This window comes from Heterodontus francisci, chromosome 25, assembly GCF_036365525.1.
Source record: "Heterodontus francisci isolate sHetFra1 chromosome 25, sHetFra1.hap1, whole genome shotgun sequence".
Lineage (NCBI taxonomy): Eukaryota > Metazoa > Chordata > Chondrichthyes > Heterodontiformes > Heterodontidae > Heterodontus > Heterodontus francisci.
Window position 1 is genome coordinate 44,473,923 of NC_090395.1, and position 18,635 is coordinate 44,492,557.

The window sequence follows — 18,635 nt, forward strand, 5'->3', positions numbered from 1 at the left end:
GTACACTTCTAACAAATCTCTCCGCCATCTCCTCTGCTCTAACGAGAACAACGTCAACTTTTCCAACCTAACCTTGTGGCTAAAATCCCTTCTTCCCTGGAACCATTCTAGTAAATCTCTTCTGCACCTCTGAAGGACCCTAACATACTTCTTAAAGCGTGGTGACCAAAACTGGACATAATAGTCTAGTTGTGGTCTAACCAGGGCTTCATAAAAGTCCCTGCTTTTGTACTCAATACTTCTATTTATGTAGCTGATGATCCCATATGCTTTTCTGACCACTCTCTCAATATGTCCTGCCACCTTCAAAGATCTATGCACATGCACTCCCAGGTCCCTCTTTCCTTGCACACTATTTGGAACTGTGTCATTAAGTCTATATGGCCTTTCCCCATCCCTTCTGCCAAAATACATCACCTCACACTTCTCTGTATTAAATTCCATTTGCCACTTGTCTGCCCATTCTGCGAGCCTACCTATGTCCTGTTGAAGTTGATTTATATCATCCTTACTGTTTGCCACTTCTCCAAGTTTGGTATCATTGGCAAATTTTGAAATGTTACTCTCCATTCCAATATCCAAGTTATTTATATCTATCAAAAAAAAAACACCAGTGGTCCTCTCACTGACCCCTGGGGAACACCACTGTCTACCATTGTCCAGTCTGAAAAATGACTCACTGTTTTCCGTCCTGAAGCCAACTTTCTGTCCAAGCTGACACTGGTCGTTTCTTTTTTGTGTTTGCAGAGGAGGAATGAGTGTCATACAACTCAGTTAGTGTACAGATTTTGGAGCACACTTCGACCAAAATTTGTGGCCAGTTGTCAGGATGGCTGAGTGGTCCAAGGTGCCAGACTCAAGAAGTGCTGATCATTTCCTTATGCTGGTGAATTCTGGTCCCTTTTTAGGGGCATGGGTTCAAACCCCACTCCTGACATGACTTTTGTACCCACACATAAAACACCAGCATCACAATGCCTGCTCTGTTTGGCTGTAATTTACACATGGCTCCTTCAATTACATCAATGACATTGCCATTTGTTAAAAACAGAAGGCACATCTCCACAACAATGTCTCTTCCTAACAAAACATGCCACATCCTAAGCCTGTCCTCACAGATAACACTGAAAATCAAACTTCTGTTAAGATCAGGTGAGGAGGGGTCAAAGGGCTCCCCCTTTTTCCCCTTTCCTTGTTTGACCACAACAGATTTATTTCTTTTTTGAGTGGATATACTTGCTAATTCAGTGAGTATTTAACTGTTTACACACCATGATCATAAAAGATTGAATTGGACAGGTTTTCTCGAGTTTAACATACAAACATTTGTTGTACTTAAACCGATCTAAGTAAAAATCATAAAATGTGACTTTTACACACACACACATATAAATAGGTTACAAAGTGGGGAAAGGATAGATTGGTGGAATTAGAGTCCAGAGAAATAAAAGAGGTATACAGTCTGTGGAGGCTGGTATCTCAGCTGGTTTCAGGCTGAATTCGATTGCCCTAAGGCTTCCGGTTTGAAGATGTGGAAACTGCTGGGAAACAGCAAATGCGGCTGAATTCGTTCGAGGGAGATCTCTGTCTGTTCCTTCCAGAAAGATCTCTAAACTGTGTAGCTGAAGGAGGTTTCTGTCTGTTCTTTCTAGAAAGTTCTCTCTATAAACTGTGTAGCTGAAAGAAGTTTCTGTCTGTTCTTTCTGGAAAGTTCTCTCTCTAGCTCCCCCATCAGGCTTAAGTCATTAAGCACTGTGAGCATCGATCAGTGAACAGACTAACACAATCAAACACAGATCAATTAAACCACTGAACACTACAGTCTGCAGCAGGGAATATGCCTCAGTGCTCATGGCCAGCAAATAGAGTTTGAAGCTTGCATGTTTGAGTGGTTCGTCTTCACCAGTTTAATATTCAGATTTCCAGCCAATGGATTAAAAAAACGTCATTCGATCTAGTATGTTTTTGTGATACTTCTCCTATCAACCATTTCCCTTAATACACAGGCAGCTCACTTAGAAAATTACATTTTGCTCTTCTTTGTTGCTGCATTTCACATTGTTTTCTCGGATTATGGGCTGGATTTTAAGGAGCCCTCGACGTTGGGATCTATGGCAGGAGGGGGCCTGAAGATAGCCCTGGATGAGGCCTGCCATGGACCTCGACGCCGGCAGGGCCCGGCCCGGCCCGATCCTCCCGACAGTGGCAAGGCACCGTGGCAGCCTCCCTGCCGCTGGGCAACGGGACCACAATTTGAATCCTTAATTCATTAAAATAATTAATTTAAATAAACTGATGTTGCCTCCTGCTGCGATCTTCGGCCTGGCGGCTGGCATTCCCACGCCTTCAGATCCCCGTCTGGAAAAGTGAGATGCAATACTGGTGAGGAGAGGGAGGAGGTAAGTTTCTATATGCGGGTGTGGGGGGAATGGGGTCAAATTAATGTCATGGGTTTAGGGGATGGTGGGAAGGGTTATAGTTTAAAGATTATGCAGTTTTGGGGGAAAGGTCAGAGGGTAAAGGTAACTGTTTTTGGGGGGGAAAGGGCAAATAATTAATTTAATTGTGATTGGGGGTGGGAGAGGGGCAAAATAAAAGTTTTTACTTAATTTAATTCATTCTACCTTTAAATATTTAAATTGGGCACAGGCAGCTGATGCCATTGCCAGTGATGGACAGCCCGCCCACTCCACATGATCCGGGGTGGGGGGTGGGAGAGGCAGCCCGCCCCAGCTATTTAAATGAGCTTCCGCGCTTGGAATCACGGGGACTCTTTGGTGTGCATTTTTGAAGCTCACCGTCGATCTTCAAGTTAACAAAGGAAGAGGTTAACTTTAATGTACCTAAACCGTAATAAAAATAATAAACATCATGCCAACTTTCACTCTCACATGCACACTAGAGGTTTACACACACACAAATAGGTTACAGAGTGGGGGAAAGATAGATTGGTTGAGTTAAAGTCACACAAGTGCAAGGCAATGACATCTCCAATGAGAGAGAATCTAACCATCTCCCCTTGCTGTTTCCATCGCTGAATCCCCCACCGTCAACATCCTGCTGGTTCCATTGAGCAGAAACTTAACTGGATCACCCATATAAATACTATAGCTACAAGGGCGGGTCAGAGACTGGAAATTCTGCAGTGAGTTATTCACCTCCTGACTCCACAAAGTCTGTCCAGCATCTACAAGGCACAACCAGGAGTGGGATAGAACACTCTTCACTTGCCTGGATGAGTGCAGCTCCAACAACACTCAAGAAGCTTGACACCATTCAAGACAAAGCAGCCCGCTTGATCAGTAGCCCATCCTCCAACTTCAACTTTCACTCCCTCCATCAGCAGCGCTCAGTGGCAGCAGTGTGTACCATCTACAAGATGCACCTCAGCAACTTGCCAAAGCTCCTTCAACAGCACCTTCCAAATCTGTGACCTCTACCTTGAGTACAGGAGTAGTGAAGTCTTGCTTCAATTGTATAGAACCTTGGTTAGACCGCACCTGGAGTACTGTGTGTAGTTTTGGTCCCCTTACCTTAGGGAGGATATTATTGCCATAGAGGGAGTGCAACAAAGGTTCACCAGACTTGTTCCTGGGATAGCGGGACTCTGTGAAGCGATACTGGGAAAACTGGTCCTGTATTCCCTAGAGTTTCAAAGAATGAGAGGTGATTTCATTGATACCTACAAAATAGTTAAAGGGATAGACAGTGTAGATGCAGGTAAGATGTTTCACCTGGTTGGGGAGTCTATAACAATTTCAAAATAAGGGGGAAGCCACTTAGGACAGAGATGAGAAATTTCTTTATTCAGAGGCTTGTGAATCATTGGAATTCTCTACCCGAAAGTGAAAGCTCAGTCATTAAGTATGTTTAAAGTAGAGATTGACAGATTTCTAAATACCAATGACATAAAGGGATATAGGAATAGTGTGGGAAAAAGGCATTGAAGTGGATGATCAACCATGATCGTATTGAATGGTGCAGCAGGCTCAATGGGCTGAATGGCCTACTCCTGCTCTTATGTTCTTATGTTCCTAAAGTCCATGAAAAAGCTATACAGTCTATGGAGATTGGTGATTCGGCTGGCTTCTAGCTAAATTCAGTGGTCCTGAGGCTTTTAGTTTGAAGAGGTAGATGACTGGTTTGGTGAGTCTCTTGGAGATAGCGATGTTAATGATTTCCTCCAATAGGGTTTCTGATTGTAGCTGAAGTGTGCAAAGGTGGGCAGTCACCAGGCCGGATTTGAAAGCTTTCAAGTTGGAATGGAGAGAGAGAGAGAGAGAGAGCGGGTCCCCCACTTAGGGTCTGCTCATGTCAGGGTCCAGTTGCTTCTCCTCTGCTGCAGAGAAAACACCAGTTTAAAACCACAGGTGGTGAGGTGTTTGTCACATGACAGTCACTCAGTCGTTCAAACATAGCAATTAGCAATATTTCTCTGCTTGCTGAGAGAGCAGGTTGTTCCTTTAAACTTCCTGGGCCTTGGTTCTTGTTGGGATATTAGCAGACATTTTGTCTCCCTCCTCAGTCCTTTGCAATGTTCGATACACTGTGGCAAACTAGTTAATCATCTTAAGCTGCCAGCAGTCATCCTGTGTTAAAATGCTCTTTTTAAATTTCTTCAAAAAAGTATGAATTCAAATCTCCAGTCAGTGAATTAAAGAAAATTATCATTCAACAAAGCACATTGGCGTAACACTTCACTCAGAGACTTCAAACATATATGTTAATTGGGTCAACTGATGTATTGATGCCTCCCACAACACCATTTCCATCCCTACCTGTTAGATTACCACTAGTTCCTTCCCCCGCCAAACAAACATGGGTGGTGGAAGTCAGTAGGTGGCCATTTTTAGCATTCATTAAAGGGATTCTAATCTTCAGTCAGGGAAAGTTGGTTGCAAGTTTGATGCATTTTTTTATGTCAGAAACTTATAGATTTTTAGGTTTAAAGGCTTTCAAATTTAACATTATTGCTGTTGCAGGTGTTGCTATAATGTTATTAACTACTCAAAACCAAAGCTTTCTTTCACTCTCACGTTTCCATCACTTCCCTTTAAAGTGCTGGTGTCTACTCTTCAAAATCAGTCGTCTCATGAGAGCTGCATCTATGGATCTTCTACCTCATCTCAAAGTAGCTTTCCTATAAGATCTCTTGTAGTTCTACATTTGTCACTGTCTCATCACCCAACAGCATGTACCCTCTTGATGCATTTAATAACCTAGAACATGCTAACCATTGGCATCTATGCATACACTCTGCTGATGCAAACATTTACTCAAAACTAAATAAACATTTCTATATGAAATAAAAACGAGTTATATTATTGCAATAATACAAATATGAAGGTAGTTGGTCCAACTCAAAAGCAGTAATCCAATCTAAGGCTTCAGTTGGGAGTTTAAAAACTAACTCAAACTTTGGTTTAACCCATTTCTGATGAAAGGTCATCAAACTGGAACCAATGTTCTCTCTAATTTTTCTGCATTGTGCACAGACCATTTGTTGCACTGTGTGGTCACTTTAAGATTGCTTGTACACATGTTAAAGGGAACGTTGGGTTGTGTGCGACTTGTTTGTCTCACTGCGCAGTACATTGTGGATTGCTGCGCTGCTGCATACCCATGCAGCTTAGAGGGAACATTGTCTGAAATGTTAACTCTGTTTGTTGCTCCACAAATGCTGCCTGAGCTGCTGAGTAATTCCAGCATTTTCTGTTTTTCCATCAACCTTTTGATATTTTGGTTTATGATATCCAATTTGATTCATATATTTCAAATGTCCCTGAAATGTGCATTATTTTCTTTCCAATACACTGAATGTGTCTCCTTGTCACTCTACACTTAGAAAACGATTAGATACCCATGAGTCATGCCTTCATCTATACTTTTGTTGTGAAATTATTTATACTTTTCATTAAATATTTAGCAATTATTTTATTTTTGTTGACATTAACCTCTAGGACAGAATATAAATGAAAGAAAAATACCCAAATTTGATTGTAACTGCAGGTAGTTTATTTTTTGCATTGTGGAACTAATACTATTATATCATTCTATTGATGGACGAAACAAGCAAGGTTTACTGGGATCCTTTAATGGAGCATGCTCAGAGCATTATTTCTTGTTATATATTTGGTTCTTTATGCTGCCACCATATAGAGTCTAGCCAGAGAGGTTCTTAGACTGTATTGTTTAAACATTAATCTTTATTGTATAGTAACTATATACACTCCACACTAGCCTGTGTATCTCCTTCAAAAACCGTGCAGTAACTGTTCTTGAATCTCTCCCACATAATCTCTTACCTCATCATGGTGGGTGGTAATCTTTACATTCTCTCAAGATTAACCCTTTGATACCCTTATACTACATCTCCTCCCAAGTCTTTATTCCAATATATATTTACATACATTCACTTTTTTATTTACATGCTACCACATCTCCCCCCAGGTCTCTGACTTCATAGATTCAACCTGTAAGGAGACTTCACAACTCTTCTTGATATTGTTGTCGTCATATGTGGAAGATTGGTAGTCTTTCTCTGATCCCTTGTTTCTTGACTTGGACGGTCTTCGTTGAGGTTTGTACCATTCGGTGCTTTTTGAATTTTCGGTTCATCATCTGAGTCGTCTAAATGTATGACAGGTTGACAGTTTTAATGTAAAGGAATAAGATTCCTTCTATTTCTCCGTATAGAACCTTCTTGAGTCCGTATGAGATAAGATTGCTTTTGATTCTCAACTTTCTGGAGAATTATCCCTTCTCTGTTTTGGTCTCGTACTCATACCTTTTGCCCTTATGACAAGATTTCTTGTATGGTATCTTATGTTATAATTATGGGTCTGTTTGTTTCAATACGACTTTTCATTTTCTTGTACTTTCAGATAATCCTTGCTTTTCAATCCTGGAAGTAATTTCTTGGTTAGAATTGGAAGTTGTGTTCGAAGTTTTATTCCCATTAAGAGTTCTGATGGAGCTAATCCGCACAATAATGGAGTAGTTCTGTATGTCAGTAGTGCTAATTGGAAATCTTGATTTTTCATCAACATAGTTTTAATGGTTCTGACTGCTCGCTCAGTTTCTCCATTTGATTGTGGATACTCAGGAGAACTTGTTTGGTGAAGAAATCTACATTCTTCTGCAAAGTGCATGAAGTAATTGTTTGCAAATTGTGGTCCATCATCAGACACTCTTCTTCTTCTTCTTTGGCCTCCTTGTCTCGAGAGACACTAGGTAGCACCTGGAGGCGGTCAGTGGTTTGTGAAGCAGCGCCTGGAGTGGCTATAAAGGCCAATTCTAGAGTGACAGACTCTTCCACAGGTGCTGCAGATAAAATTGGTTGTCGGGGCTGTTTCACAGTTGGTTCTCCCCTTGTACTTCTGTCTTTTTTCCTGCCAACTGCTAAGTCTCTTCGACTCACCACACTTTAGCCCCAGATTTATGGCTGCCTGACAGCTCTGGTGATCACTGGCAACTGACTCCCACGACTTGTGATCAATGTCACAGGACTTCGTGTCGCGTTTGCAGACATCTTTAAAGCAGAGACACTATCTGATCAGGTATGCCATGTGCTGTGAAAACTTCTTGTAAAACTCTGATGACTGCTTCAGTTGTTGTTTACATTTGCTTAACTTCAATCCATCTTGAGAAGTAATCAACTATATTTAATTAGGATCTTCCCAAAAAGAAGAATAAATCCATCATCAACTGTTTCCATGGTGTAGTTGGGAACTGGGTCAAAATTAGAGGCTCTCTTTGATCTTGTCTGTGTACCTGACAAATTTGTTGGACTTGCTTCTTCCCAAGTTTTCTGTCCATGTAGCACTCCTGTAGAAACTTGTTGCATTTCTCTTTCTCACCCTGGTAGACTTTGAGCATCATGGCAGGCTGTGCTGTGCCGTGCCACTGCAAGAGAGAGAGAGGCAGCAATTAGAACCACACAATGAGGGCTAACCAGACGATATGGTACTGAGCCCAATACAGAGCACAGGAAGATCCCAGACTCCGTCCCCTGCCTGTGCTGAGTGAGCACAGGATGATCCCAGCCTCCGTCCCCGGCCTGTGCAGTACAGATTCTTTCTGCATTGTGTGGGCTCTCTGGTGGAATCCAGACTCTCTGCAGTGCTCAGATCAGGTTGGGGGCTCTCCCTCTGTTCTGGCTCCTTCTTTATTATTTATTTTATTTATTTAGAGATACAGCACTGAAACAGGCCCTTCAGCCCACCGATCCGTGCCAACCATCAACCACCCATTTATACTAATCTTACATTAATCCCATTACCCTCTCACATCCCCACCTTCCCTCAATTCCCCTACCACCTACCTCTACTAGGGGCAACTTATAATGGCCAATTTACCGATCAACCTGCAAGTCTTTGGCCTAGGGAGGAAACCAGAGCACCCGGCAAAAATCCACGCGGTCACAGAGCGAACTTGCAAACTCCGCACAGGCAGTACCCAGAATCGAACCTGGGTCGCTGAAACTGTGAGGCTGTGGTGCTAACCACTGCACCACTGTGTCGCCCATTATTTTCTCAACTTTTTTTATAAGATGAAGGTCAATACAAGCCCTTTTACTTAAGAGTGAGAACTCCTTATTGCTTAGGACATATAGTGTTTCTAATATCTGCTTTCCCTTAAATTGAAACATTGCTTGTAACTTCCTCTTTACTTCAAGTACAACACCTCCTGGGCCATGTAACTGAGTTTCTGATGATTGCAGAATGTGTGTAGCTCTTTATCTGATAAGGACCATCACACTTGCCCCGGTATCAAGTTTGAAATTAGTGCTATATCCGTTGACATATACGTCTGCTGACCAAAATGCTTGTTTCAGATCATTGATTTAGCCAAAAATATTTTGATTGGTCTGCTGCAGGAGGTTATGTAACTTCATTTACCTCTCTTTTCTTAACTACTTTTCCTTTCGAGGTTGTGGTTGTCAAGATCTTATTTCGGCACATCTTACTGAAATGCCCTATTTTTCTGCAATAAAAGCATTCTGTTGTATTGGCGGGACATTGTTCACCCCTGTGGGAAGTCTTTGCACCACAGCACTGGTAGGGTTTAAAGGTTTCTTTTGCACTCCCGCAACCCACCCCACCCCCCCATCCCCATCCCCCGTCCCCAGTGTACCTTTTTGCTGGTGCCTCTTGTTCAACCCTCTGGTGAAGGAACTGAACAGTTGCAGGAGGTTTCCTGTACCAAGGTCTTTTCTCACCTTGCAGGATTGGTCTGTTATTGCTGCACAAATTGAAGTAGGAATCACAAGCATTTAAGACGTTGTTGAATTTGGCTGATGTTTCGTTAATACATTGTCTTTCTACTATATCATCAGCTACAGCACAAATTAAATATAACAATATATTCACTTGCTCTGTTTCAGACTTGTTGTCCAATTTCAATGAAATTCTATATCTGAGGAATGTTTTCCTCCATAGTTCCCAGTTTTCAGTCTGATTGGATCCCTCATGACTTTTGAAACTCTCAGGCACTCCCAATTTTTGATCCATTAAAAAAAAATAGACTTTTTAAAGTGTTCCTCTTTAAGAAACTCTTTTTTTCAGGCTAGCTTGCTTCAATGGAGTGTAGCATTTGCCTGACAGTGATCTCTGTTTTTAATAGGCTTCTGGTAGGGACTTCCCTTTCTTTCAGCAGTACACTTATATGTTTACACAGCTACCTATTGGAATTGATAGCGATGTCCCCTAGATAGTTCAAGGGTTTTCCCCTTTGCTTTTTTTAGCTAGAATTTATTTATTTTGTTTAAGCTTGACTTCTTTAATGATTTTTTTTCTTCAGCTTTGCTGCGTTAATGGACATTCTGCTGTTTGGTGGTTTCTCGTGTTTTCTTCTTCACTATCGGACTTTTTTTTCAATTTGTGTGCTTTTCAGGGTTTTCCCGCTGTCCGCCTTCACATTCAGCCTGAGTGAGGCATTGGTTTTTCCCCATTCTTTTCTCTCTGACTCACACGGAGTCTTGAGAAAATTAATTTTTTAAGCTCTTCAAAGGCTTTTTTTTTAACAGGGATTTCTCAATCATCTGCACAATGACTCACCTGATTGCTAGCTTTTCAGCCACGCTTCCATTCTATGGAGCTTTTCTCTGCCTTCTACAGTATGTAGTTTGTTCTTTTCTCTTCAGCTACTTGTTTTAAAGTTACTTCTCTTCTGGTTGAAGGATGATAGTTGCTTCAAATTTTCTCTTCTGGGGTATAGGACTTCGATCCTAGTGCTATTCGCCATGTTATATATTTGCTTCTTTATGCTGCCATCATATAGAGTCAAGCCAGAAAGGTTCTTAGAGGGTATTGTTTAAATATTAATCTTTATTGTATAGTAACTATATACACTCCATACTAGCCCGTGTGTCTCCTTCAAAAGCCATGCTGTAACTGTTCTCGGGTCTCTCCCACATGATCTCTTACCTCATCATGGTGGGCAGTAATCTTTACACTCTCTCAAGATTAACCCTTTGATACTCTTTTACTACACTTATGCCTAGAAATCTACATACTATTCATTAACTGCGATCAGGAATTTGTGGACTCTGACTGCTTTCAGGCCATATACACATAATTTATTCATTACTTAGTCATACAGTTATACAGCGCAGAAACAGGCCCTTTGGCCCATCTGTCTGTGCCGGCCATCAAGCACCTAACTATTTTAGTCCCATTTTCCAGAACTTGGCCCGTAACCTTGTATGCTATGGCGTTTCAAGTGCTCATTTATTTATTTAGAGATACAGCACTGAAACAGGCCCTTCGGCCCACCGAGTCTGTGCCGACCATCAACCACCCATTTATACTAATCCTACACTAATCCCATATTCCTACCACATCCCCACCTATACTAGGGGCAATTTATAATGGCCAATTTATCTATCAACCTGCAAGTCTTTGGCCTAGGGAGGAAACTGGAGCACCCAGTGAAAACCCACATGGTCACAGGGAGAACTTGCAAACTCCGCACATGCAGTACCCAGAATTGAACCCGGGTCACTGGAGCTGTGAGGCTGCAGTGCTAACCACTGCGCCACTGTGCCGCCCATCTAAATACTTCTTAAATGTTGTGAGTGTTCCTGCCTCTACCACCCCTTCAGTGTATTCCATATTCCAACCATCCTCTGGGTGAAAAGAATTTTCCTCAAATCCCCTCTAAACTTCCTGCCCCTTACCTTAAATCTATGCCCCCTGGTTATTGACCCCTCTGCTAAGGGACAAAGTCTCTTACTATCTAACGTATCAATGGCCCTCATAATTTTGTATACCTCAATCATGTCCCCCCTCATCCTTCTGTGTTCTAAGGAAAACAACCCTAGCCTTTTCAGGCTCTCTTCATAGCTGAAATGATCCAGCCCAGGCAACATCCTGGTGAATCTCCTCTGCACCCTATCCAGTGCATCCTTCCTATAGTGTGGTGCCCAGAACTGTACACAGTACTCCAGCTGTGACCTAACTAGCGTTTTATACAGCTCCATCATAACCTCCCTGCTCTTATATTCTATACCTCGGCTAATAAAGGTACGTATCCCATATACCTTCCTAACCACCTTATCTACCTATGTTACTGCCTTCAGTGATCTATGGACAAGTACACCAAGGTCCCTCTGACCTTCTGTACTTCCTTGGGTCCTACCATCCATTGTATATTCCCTTGCCTTGCTAGTCCTCCCAAAATGCATCACCTCACACTTCTCAGGATTAAATTCCATTTGCCAGTGCTCCGCCCATCTTACCAGCCCATCTATATCATCCTGTAATCTAAGGCTTTCCTCCTCACTATTTACGACACCACCAATTTTTGTGTCATCTGTGAACTTACTAATCATACCTCCTATATTCACGTCTAAATCATTAATGTACACTACAAACAGCAAGGGTCCCAGCACTGATCCCTGTTGTACACCACTGGTCACAGGCTTCCACTCGCAAAGACAACCCTCGACCATTACCCTCTGTTTCCTGCCACTAAGCCAGTTTTGGATCCAATTTGCCAATTTAAAACCTCACCTATGTCCTCTGCTCCATATACAGATTGCCACTTTGTTCCCTCATGAGCCCTACTCTTTCTCTGGTTATCCTCTTGCCCTTAATATACTTATAAAATGAAATAAAATTCTGGACCATTGCAAGGATACATTGTGCAAATTTCCCATATTTGGACTAATTTTACAATATATAAATGCTATAAAAGTTAAAAGGTTACCATTTGAAGCTACCACATTGGTGGTCTTCTCTCTCCTACTATTTCCTTTCTCTTCCACATTCCTGCTGAAAGCATTGGGTCTTGTATGGGTTCCATTAGCAATCTAAAACTTTGTTTTAGCAGGTGTTCTTCATGTGTCAATCTAAACAGTGTGTTTCTGCAACTATATAGGGAATCAGAGCCAAATCCAATCCTGTTCTCCTAACATGTCCACAGGTTATTGGATAACAATCAGAAACAGGAACCCGTTTTTTCCCACCTTTTGCTAGTCCAGAGATGCTGAGGACCATTGTAGTTGCCCAGCCGTTGATCATCTAACTTGGCACAGGTCAGCAATGGAACCTGAGACCTTTTGCTTAGTGTTCCTTAGCGCTTTACTCACTCAGGATACTTTTACCTCAAATTTTCTTCTTCAAACTTTAAAACAGATTAACAATGCAATTTTAAAAATATGAACTTTAGCATAGCAAACAAAAAGAAACTCATGTTATTGTCCAGATAATTCGTTATATGTCTCCCAATCCATTGCACAAAACAATGGGTGCAACAAAGGGAGATGACATGCCACAGAGTAATGAAGAGGAATGAAAATGAAGAGACTATTAAATTAATTATGATTTGTCAGGTTTATCTGTTCTTCTTAAAGAAATTTGTAAAGGATTCAATTATATTTGTTAATATGGTGGCAACCAGTAATTTTCAATGAATGGTGATTTATGGAAGTGACAATCCAGGATAGAAAATTATGGATATAAACCCACCCAGTTAAAATGTTAAAATAAGAGAGGTATTTGTGCATCTTTATGACTTCGGTACTATGTATTATGTTTTACTTGAAGCACCATAGTGATAAATTGTTTTTTTTATGTAAATAGAATTCCTCTGGACCTTGTGAAAACTCTTCACTGCCTAAAACTCCCCTTTATTGATGTAAGACTATCAAACATATGCATTAAATAGATACGCTACATTTATTTTGTTCAGACATTTCCATGGAAGCATGAAGGAAGCCAAATGTGTTCCATTAAAGAGCAATTTTCTCTTTTGAAATTTATCCTCCAATGAGAATAATTAAAGCTTTCAGGGACTTCAGCCTGAATGCACCACTATGTATTTTTTTTGTAACTGTGCTTAACCTTGAACCTTTCCAGTGCATCCACTGGTATGAAGCAAGCACGCCATAAAAACCAAAACATTTTCACATCGTTGCCAAGTCAAAATGGCCCAGCATGGATCTCCTTTATACAGTTATAATTAGATATGAAGTTCCTGAAATTTAATATGAACTAAGGATCCTTATCTTTTACATGTGCATTGTGGATTAATCCATTCAACTACAAAACGATTATGCCATTGAATAATTTATAACATAAACTGTGTAAGAAGTGGGAAAAGCGATTTGTTTTTATTCATCATCGTTGGGTAAATATAACGACAACTTGTATTTATATAGCGCCTCTAACATAATTAAATGTCCCAAGATGGCTTTAACATTGTGTATATATCACAATATGATGAATTAGCACCACAAATTCTGACTCAAAAGAAAATGGGCATATTCTTGACTCAGTGAGAAAAATTGTCTGGTGAATCATGAACGAAAATCTAAATGACAAAATGTCATTCATCAGTCACTGCTTTTTAGCAATCTGGACAATGAGGTGATTTATATATCTCGCCTGTCATTGGTCATTAAAGACCTGAATCACTTCTTTAAAAAAAATGCTCTCTGGATGTGGACAAAGACACTCATATTGCTCATCCCTAGTTCTGGAGCTGGTGCTAGACTTAGTCTTTGAACTGCTGCATTCGTTGTGGTGATGGTGCTCACCTGATGCTGTTAGTTAGGAAATTGCTGGATTATAACCCAATGACAATGAAAGAATGGTGATATATCCCCATGATCAGGATGATTTGTGACTTGGATGGGAACTTAGAGATATTCATGTTCCCTAGGTCTTGCTGCTCTTGTCCTTTTCACTGTTAGAGGTCACAGGCTTGGGAGATAAGTTTAAAATAAGTCTGGTAAATTACTGCAATGCATCCTATAACTGTGTGTATTACAGCTACAGTGCGCTGGTAGTGGAGAGGATGTATTTTGAGTCCAGTAGCTGGAACGCCAATCAAGTTGATTGCTCTGTCCTGGAAGATGCCGAGCTTCGTGAATGTGTTGCGTCTGCAGCCATCCAAGCAAGTAATGAGCCTTCCATCACACTCTGACTTGAGCCTTGAGGTGAGAGTTTGAGGAGATTCTCCACTCATAGCAGAATATTCAACTTTTGCCTTGCTCTTGAAGCTGCAGTGTGTAAATTGTTGGTCCAGTTATGATTTTCATTCATGGTTGGGACTTAGCAATGGGGGTGCTCTTGAAGGCCAGGCAAAGTGGCTGGGCCTAAGTTTTTCTTGGTGATGGTCATTTCCTGCCACTTATGTGGCATGAATATTATTTGCCTCATGTCAGCCCAATCCTGAATGTTGTCCAGGTCCCTCTGCAGACTCCATAGGTAGCTTCATTATTGGAGGAGTTGCTAATGAAGGTGACCATTCTAGAATTTATCTATTCATAACCCAAGCATCTCCAGCAATGGTTTCTTTGCATGGTTACCTATAGAGTTCCCTCAGAATTCATCCTTAGTCCTATCCTCAATCTCTATCAAAATGCTGCACTTAGTGGCATCATCCAAAGGCATAGGATCAAGTTCTACATGTGCATTGATGATGCCCAGCTCTGCTTTCAATTCCTCCACTGCCTCTCTGTTAATATTAGGAAGACCAAAGCCAATGGTTTCAGCTGTTGTCACAAACTTGGTGTTCCTGTCACTGATTTCATCTCCCTCCCTGGCCACTCTTTCAGTTTGAACCAGACTGGTCACAATTTTGCATCTTATTTGATCCTGAGCTAAGCTTCTGATCTCCTCTCCATCACATATACCATCAATTTCCACAACCATTACATTGCCCGCCTCTGTGATTAGACTACTCAACTATTCCAATGGTCTCCTGGCCACCTTCTATGCTCCATAAACTTCAGTTCATATAAAACTCTGATGGCTGCATCCTAACCCGCACCAAGTGCCACTCACCCATCAAACCTGTGCTCGCTCACTTACATTGGCTCCTGGCGCCTCTATGTCTCAATTTTAAAATTCTCATCCTGATGTTTAAATTCCTTCATGCCTCACCATTACTTCACTGGAACCTGGTCCACTGTTTCTGCAGTCTAGGCCTTATGCTTTGTAATTTGCTCACTAAACTTCTCTGCTTCTCCATCTCTGTTTTTAAGCTTCTCCTTAAAACCCACCTCTTTAACCAGCTCATCCATCCTAATAACTCCTTCTTTAGCTCAGCATTGATTTTGTCTGATTATACTTCTGTAATGTGGCTTGAGTTGTTTCTCTACATTAAAGGCATTATATAAAGACAAGTTGTTCTGTAATCATCAACAAACAGACTCACTCTTGACCTTATAAAGCAGGTACAAATCATTGATAAAACTGCTGGTGCTGGTCTGGGAGACTCTTGCAGTAATATCCTTGGGGCTGTGATGATTGGTGACCTCCAACAGTCATAGACATAGACATAGAAAATAGGAGCAGGAGCAGGCCATTCGGCCCTTCGAGCCTGCTCCACCATTCATTATGATCTTGGCTGATCCTACAACTCAGTAGTCTGTTCTTTCGCCCCATACCCTTTGATCCCTTTAGACCCAAGAGCTGTATTTAACTCCTTTTTGAAAACATACAATGTTGTGGCCTCAACTGCGAATTCCACAGGTTCACTACTGTCTGGGTGAAGAAATTTCTCCTCATCTCAGTCCTGAAAGGTTTACCCCGTATCCTTAGACTATGACCCCTGGTTCTGGACTCCCCCACCATTGGGAACATCCTTCCTGCATCTACCCTGTCAAGTCCTGTTAGAATTTTATAGGTTTCTATGAGATCCCCCTCACTCTTCTGAACTCCAGCGAATATAATCCTAACCGTCTCAATCTCTCATCATACGTCAGTCCTGCCATCCCAGGAATCAGTCTGGTAAACCTTCACTGGTAAACCCTCTATAGCAAGACCATCCTTCATAACTTCTTCCTTTGTATCAAGTATGACTCCAGTCAATGGAGAGTTTTCCCCGATCCCTACTGCCTCAGCTCCTTGATGGCATTCTTGGCAGATTATTTTTACATCCCAATCTGTCTTCTCTTGTTGCATACTCTTCAAAATAGGCTGAAGATATAAATTGAATAAGTAAATGAGTAAGTGTGAGAGACGTACTGAGACAGAAGAAGAGGAAATGGGAAAGGAAATTATTTCAAAGAGTTTCATTGGTATCCTAGCCAATATTGGTCTCTCAGCCAAGACTGCCAAGAACAAATTTTCTGGTCATCCATTTTTTGTTTGTGGCACCTTATGTGCAAATTACCTGTGTTTGACTATATAAAAATAGTGATTGCATGTCAAAGGAGTCTTCTGACTAATATGCTTTGGGTTGGCCTGAGGGCATGATATGGTCTTAAATAAATGCATGTTCTTTCTTTCTAACCATCTATCACCCCTTTTACAATTTAATGTACTTCTGTGAAATTTCTTTGTGCTGTCTTTTAAAGCATTCATAAACAGGTTATCATCTGCATTAAAATGTTGCAGAAAGGAATTCCATGCATACGAGTTAAACATTGCACTACTGGGGATAAATGATGTGTCATCCATCAAAAGAAGACAACCAGTCTCTGTGGAGCAGGAAGCCTATTTCACTATTCTATACAACAACAACAACAATTTATATTTATATATCACCATTAACGTAATAAAACGTCCGAATGCGCTTCACAGGAGCATTATAAAACAAAATATGACACTAAGCCACTTAAGCAGACCAAAAGCTTGGTCAAAGAGGTAGGTTTTAAGGAGTGTCTTAAAGGAAGAAAGCAAGCAAGAAAGGCGGAGAGGTTTAGGGAGGGAATTCCATAGCTTAGCACCTAAGCAATTGAAGGCATGGGTAGGTTAGCGAGCACAGGGGCGATAGGTGAAAGAATATAAAAAGCGTGAAACTTGTAAATGTTGATGTTCAGAGACACTTGGATGTACTCATACAAAAGGTTAGCATGCAGGTACAGCAAACAATTAGGAAAGCAAATGGGATGTTGGCTTTTATTGCAGGAAGATGGAAGTACAAGAATAAAGAATTGTTGCTACAATTGTACGAGGCTTTAGTGAGATCACACCTGGAATACTGAGTGTAGTTTCCGTCTCCATATTTAAGAAAGGATATACTTGCATTGGAGGCAGGACAGTGAAGGTTCATTAGATTGGTCTCTGGGATGAGAGAGTTGTCCTATGATGAGAGGCTGAGTAAATTGGGCCTATATTCTCTGGAGTTTAGAAGAATGAGAGGTGATCTCATTGAAACATTCAAGATTATGAATGGGCTTGACAGGGTAGATACTGAGAGGCTGTTTCCCCGGCTGGGAAATCTAGAACAGGGGGCACAATTTCTGGATAAGGGGCCAGTTAGAATTGAGAAGAGGAGAAATTTCTTCACTCAAAGGGTTGTGAATCTTTGGAATTCACTACCCCAGAGGTTTGTGGATGTGACATCATTGAATACATTTAACACTGAGATAAACAGATTTTTGGTCTCTTAGGGAATCAAAGGATATGGGGAGCGGGCGGGAAAGTGGAGCTGAAGCCCAAGAGCAGCCATGATCGTATTTAATGGCGGAGCAGGTTCCATGGGCCATATGGCCCACTCCTGCTCCATGTTCTTATGAATGCGATTTGGAGAAGGTTAGATTTAGGAAACAGAGTTTTGGATGACCTCAAATTTACGAAGGGTAGAATGTGGAAGACCAGCCCGAAGTGCATTGGAATAGTCAAGTCTAGAGGTAACAAAGGCAAAAATGAGGGTTTCAGCAGCAGATAAGGTGAGACAGAGGTGAAGTCGGGTGCTTTTATGGAAGTGGAAATAGGCAGTCTTAGTGATGTTGCGAATGTGAGGTCGGAAGCTCATCTCAGGGTCAAATGTGGCACCAAGCTTGTGAACAGACCTATTTAATCTCAGACTGTTGCAAGGGAGAGGGATGGAATCAATAGCGAGACAAAGGAATTTGGGGCAGGGACCGAAAACAATGGTTTCAGTCTTCCCAATATCTAATTGGAGGAAATTTCTGCTCATCCAGTACTGGATGTCGGATAAGCAGTCTTGATAAATTAGCAACAGTGGAGGAGTCAAGAGAGGTGGTGGTGAGGTAAAGCTGAGTGTTTTCAGCATACATGTGGAAACTAAATACACTGGTCAATAAATTATTACATCAGAATGCTTCCTCACAAAGCCTTTCAGACTTCATTTTGGATTTTTAATGGTCATTGAATGTATTTTGGCTGGGCTGGTACTTGGATTACTTTTACATCTACCTCTATAAATCTAGTAGC

At 41.3% G+C, this 18,635-nt stretch overlaps 1 non-coding gene across 1 annotated transcript; it reads left to right on the forward strand.

The window, feature by feature from the left end:
- Positions 1–823: 823 nt before the first annotated feature.
- Positions 824–937, forward strand: trnal-caa (transfer RNA leucine (anticodon CAA)). Its single transcript has 2 exons — positions 824–861; positions 892–937. It is a non-coding gene; the product is annotated as a tRNA-Leu (tRNA).
- The last annotated feature ends 17,698 nt before the right edge of the window (positions 938–18,635 follow it).